General features: G+C 41.7%; 1 pseudogene; it reads left to right on the top strand.

The window, feature by feature from the left end:
• The first annotated feature begins 256 nt into the window (after window positions 1–256).
• On the top strand, window positions 257–3925 carry LOC144142930 (uncharacterized; annotated as a pseudogene).
• Window positions 3926–5385: the final 1460 nt, after the last annotated feature.

Here is a 5385-nt window from a genome sequence, read left to right as displayed (position 1 = left end):
AGCTTCATTCGCGACTCGCTTTGTGAGTTTGTTTTCGCCTTGATTCCTGGTGTTTGAAGTAATTTGTAGTAATTGAGGCGTACTTTGACCGCCTGGGGAGCCGTATCAACTGTAGTAGCTTCCCTGCAAACATGGTGGAAATGGTGGTATATTGCTCTGTGCCGCAGCGCCGGACGAATACGACCGAACCAGGTGTAAGCTTTCACATTTACCCCAAGTGTAAAAAGTGTGGGATGCTTGGCTAGTAAAGCTGAAAATGGGAAGAGATGCCAGCGGTCACTCACGGGTCTGCAGCAAGCACTTCCGCGACGAGGATTTTGTGTATGCCGCCGCCGCTAAGATGTTCGGTAAGTGCTCGCCGTCGCTCCCGCCAACTTATCGCGGACGTTTATCACCAGTGTCACAAAGAAAAGCTGAGATGTGGCAGGCTGAAAAAAGCGTGGACTTACACCCTAAGCTGCGCCGTCCGTGAATCTCCCCGTTCGCCCTTTGGACCGCCCGCGACGGCCAGAGCGTCGTCCAAACCGGGCGCAAAACAACGGTGAGTGAATGGCTAACCTCCTTTACCAAATTGCGAGCGACAGAAAAATAACGAGTGCCCTTCTACCCTACCGCTTTCATTTTTTCCGCTGTCTTTACAAAAATAAGCAAAGCCATACTGTTTTAATACGGTACATTTTCCCATCTTTATAACTCACAATAATTTCTTGAGAAACCTCTAGTGCTCTCATTCGCGAATGAATTCAGAGCAACTAGCAGAGCTGGCTTGCAAATACATTAAATGCGTGGTGATTAGACATATAGAGAGAAAATCATGAGTTATACAGTACCCATGCCAATGGCGCACTTCCCGCACCTACATTTCAACCTAGCGAATTTTTATGCTTGTTTAGAATAATTTTTCTCACATATGAAAGGTTTTATTTCGTCGGTAATAAATACAATAAATGCTAAGGGTGAGTTTTGTTGAAGCGCACTTTTTGGGGTTACTCCTATCATGTTGCTTTTTCCACTTGAGATACGTATGACTCATTTGTCGTATTGTGCCTGAATGGATCTCAAGTTCTAGCCTGGCACACAATTCGGGCTACCGTCTGTATCAATGTGGCCATCACTTTGCATGGCAATAAAATAGGCGGCGATAATATGCATTCAATAATTTAACATTTATAATTAAAACATTTTGTGTTTCTGTTGCATTTGTACAGTAGTGGCACACATTTGCTTATGATGCCAGCTAACGTTTCCCTCATTTCCTCAGCGTACATTGTTGCGATGTACACCCTACGTTGATGCGTCCTGTCCACAATGCCCCATATAAATCAAGGCAGTAGAAGATCACGTAGGCAGCCCTTTCTAAAAAGAAGATCATGTCTACAGCTCTTTACAACCGTCATGTTTTATTCATTCGTTAGACGTGTAGCCTTTGTTTTTCTGTCTGTAACATGCACTCTCATAAATTGACACGGTTTGGGTGGAGAAGAGAGGACTACGTTTATACGTGCAGGCTTAACCGTCTTCAGCTTTTTCAAAATGATATCAATGTTTTTTTATTAACTGTCTGGAGCTACTGCGCTCAGCCACACCAAGTAATTCACAGACATCGGACACAGCACATTGATACCAGGTTGCTTTCTACCGTGTGCACTGATTATTCAATGATCGAGTCGGCACTAAACTAGTAAGTTGGCTGTAGGTGCACTTACATAAGCATTTGTGTGTGAGTACAGCTCAATATCTTTCATTGTCAGCTTTTCATGCCAAAATGTGTTTTTATGACTGAGTATAATTGATGTTTTGCTGCATAGATGTTAGCTATTCCATTGAAATAAATTATTCGGCTTACTTGTGCTTAGATGGTCAACATAAATTTTGATTTTCAGAAGAATAAGTTTATTCCATACGCAAAGGCTATATGTCTAAACAAAATGTGTAATTGGTAGTCGTGACAAAATCGCACTGACATGTGTTTACCGTAGCGCTACTAATGAAATACATTCCATTGTAATGTACACTGCTCTTATATTCCAAGAGGACAGAGCCCTGGCCATGGTCTTCCATAAAGACGCCTTGAACGTGTTGCCCACTGGTCACGCCAAGCCCAGCAGTAGTTCGGATGACCTTACGGACCACGCTGACCTGAACCGCGTTGAAGATGGAAATGAAGGTAACTTTACAAGCACATTTTTATACCACGCATTCATTGTTCTTTGTTGAGTGCTTGTTTCAATAAATGCACATTCTGTTCTTAAGCTGTCTCTGCTGACGTGATAGCTGCCACTAAAGAAATAGCAGTTAATGTGCACACTTCCAACAGTCAACGTAGCGAGCCCTTCAGCATTTCCAAGCTCCAAGACGAAAAGGACCTCAACGTGCTTGCGGCACTTCAATGTGTTTCAATTATTTTTGCAACATTTGTGACCTGTACACAGAAAGCCATGTACTTGCACATTCAAAAACCTTTGCATTTCTAGTGAAGATGCAGTGCTCGTGATTCTTATGAGGTTACGCCACAACATATCATTTTTAATTCTAGCTGTGCTCTTTGCAATCTACCGCATTACTGCAATCAGAGATTTTTAAGTCCACTGTCACAGTCATAGCCACAATATTAACAAAAGCTGTGTACTGGTCAACCAAAGAGGCTGTTGTGAACAATTTGACCGTGCACTTCAAAGACTACACTAGTGCTAGGGCAGTCTTAGACTACGGAGGTGCCTCTGCAGCGGCCGAAAGACCTGGAGTCTCAGTTGCTGACTTACAGTTTGTACAAATGCACTTACGCAGGGAAGGTGTTAGGCTGTGAGACACCAAGAGGTCACATCAGTAATGTAAGTAAAGCATGTGGTGGGAGAGCTTCCGACTCTTTTATAACAAAGGAGAGCAAAATCATGGAGAAGTTTCTTCTGTCCATCGACAGTGTGATGGTGGATAGGGGTTTTTTGATTGATCAGCTGTGCCTCGAATACCATGTCGAAATGTTGAGACCACCGTTTTTGCTTAAGAAAATGCAACTTTTCAAACATGACGTCGAAAAAAACTGAAGTATTGCAGCTGCTCGTGTGCACGTTGAACGCATCATTCAGCGAGTGAAACAGTACAAAATTATAATAGGTAACCTGGGCCTCGACATTTTTCCTTACATCGATGACATTATGCAAGTTATCGCTGGGATAACTATGCAAGTTATCGCAAGTTATCGCTTATCGCGTTTAAGACGATATTAAACAACGACAGGTTTTTGACGCAGCCCATGGACATCTACACTAGTGTTGCTGGCTGAGCAAACTTCATTTCTTTAAAGTGCCTATGAAGAAAAAACACGACTGTTTTATTCTAATGCCTTCGTATTTTATAGTACCCTCAGAGCTTTTATAGCAGCAAAGGATCCTTCATTGATTTAAAAATGAAATTATTTCACCCAAAAGTTTTGATTCTCCCGCAGCACTGTATGTTTCGTGATGTCGGCAATGACATCATTCTAACGAAGCAATCTTTAGAATGAACTAAAGTTCCAAACTCTTTATAGTTCCTTTAAAATCCCGCAACACGCATTGGAATGTTTTTAAAATTGAGGGCTCTCAGAACGCAGTAACCAAGTGCATCCAGTATTTAGGTTATCTGGCCTTAAAGTACCCAGGCCAAATATTCTTGCTGCACACCCGTCACATAACTTAGAAAATGTCTCAAAACATTATTTCGCTCCTTCTCTGTCTGGCCGTTTTTCACATGCTTGAATGATGTCGGTGAAGCAATGCTGTGAGTATACACTGGTTTTCTTTCTGTTGCTGAAACATAAATTTCAAAGACACTTTAAAAACAATTACAACAAAAGCAAAGCAGAAACTGTAAGCTGTATCTGTGGCGGTGATCATATTTCATGATGCCCCTCTGTGCTGTTTCCAGGCAAGAAAGCAAGGGCTAATCTGCAGTGCTACATGGTGCTTTTAAAGAGTAAAAAGGGCTTTCTGCTGAGGAGCCCTAGGACGAAGGTTCTATTCGTGGCCGCGGTGCCTGCTTTTCTGATTTAGGTAAAAAGCGAAAACGCCTGTGTGAATGTTTTGCTCATTAGAGATCCCCAGGTAGTCAAAAGTAATCTTGAATCCTCCACTACGGCGCACCTTATCGCCTGTGTACTGTCAGCTTGTTAACGCTCTCAATCAATCGAGTTTTTTTCTTGCCAAGATTTTGAAACATTACGTGACTTTAGCAGAAAAAAACGTATGAAAATTCTGTACAACTGTAAAATATATAGCTTGTGTCAATGTTTCCTTTTCTTGCTTGTCAGCAATTGTGGTAAATAATGTGGCTCTTATGCAACGACGTCGCTTTCTCTTATGATTTGTCATGACCGTTCCTGTGTCATTATAAAAGTGCAGTAAAAATCAAAACTTGAGGTTACGTTTTTCACTGTGTAGCGTGTGGCAGCAAATATGATTTAAAAAGTAGACTGCACGATCCACAACAGCATAAAAAAGGCCTTATCAAACGTTACAGAAAACAACACAAAATTAGTGCTATCCTAGAAAACAAAGACATTAGCCCTTGTTAGGTGGGCAAGGGCGTTGAATTAGGTGAGCATGTGCGTTGAACATATAGCCGAACAGGTGGCGGCACTGGTAGTGGTGCTGCTGTTTTCACATCAATGTATTTGCTTGACACACCCGTTGTCCAGCTTCGGCACATCCAGTCACCACTTGTATGCGTTTAAAAATCAACTGTGACGTGAGAGCAGGGTAAAGTAGGAGGCAATGTACTGGAGAATAGAAATGATGGCGACGAAGTGCTGATAATGGACAACAAAAGGAGCGACAGGCAGCCAATGCAACTGCAAAAGTAAGCAATCGCGAGAATTCAAATGGTTAAAAAAAACCCTTCGCCACAAACCTAAAACAGCAGCGGTTGCCACATTGGTCAGTGCGTCGCGAGAAAGACCTTCAGACAGAACAATAACAGATAACATAAAAACAATTTTTTTGTGTTTTTTTACTAATTTGTGTTTTTAATTTACATTTTCGGAGCTCGCACCTGTTCATTTATATCTAATTGGCTGTAAATCTGCTATAGGTTTTCTCGCACGGGTGTTGTTCCCCACTTTTTCTCGTTTCATTTTAAAGGGGGTAACACAAAAAGGAAGTGGATTTGGTTAGATCGAAAATGATGGTTGCGAGTGTTGAAAGCAAAATATTTTTTTTCGGTCACAGATCTTCAAACTTCTTTTGAATTGGTGGTTTACAGTGAAGCCAATTGAAAATATTCCATATTTTTTTGTTGGCTATGCTTAGTGGGCGTCTTCGCCTTTATAGCTGCTCATGCAAACCAAAGTTGCGGCATTAAGTATGGTGCAAAGACTGGCACCTCCAGCAAGGCAACCTCAAAAATGAT

This window comes from Haemaphysalis longicornis, unplaced genomic scaffold, assembly GCF_048455015.1.
Source record: "Haemaphysalis longicornis isolate Haplotype H1 unplaced genomic scaffold, Haemaphysalis longicornis Haplotype H1 scaffold_6, whole genome shotgun sequence".
Classification (NCBI taxonomy): domain Eukaryota; kingdom Metazoa; phylum Arthropoda; class Arachnida; order Ixodida; family Ixodidae; genus Haemaphysalis; species Haemaphysalis longicornis.
Note: the sequence above shows the minus strand (reverse complement) of the source record. Positions and strands in the feature narration are given on the sequence as shown.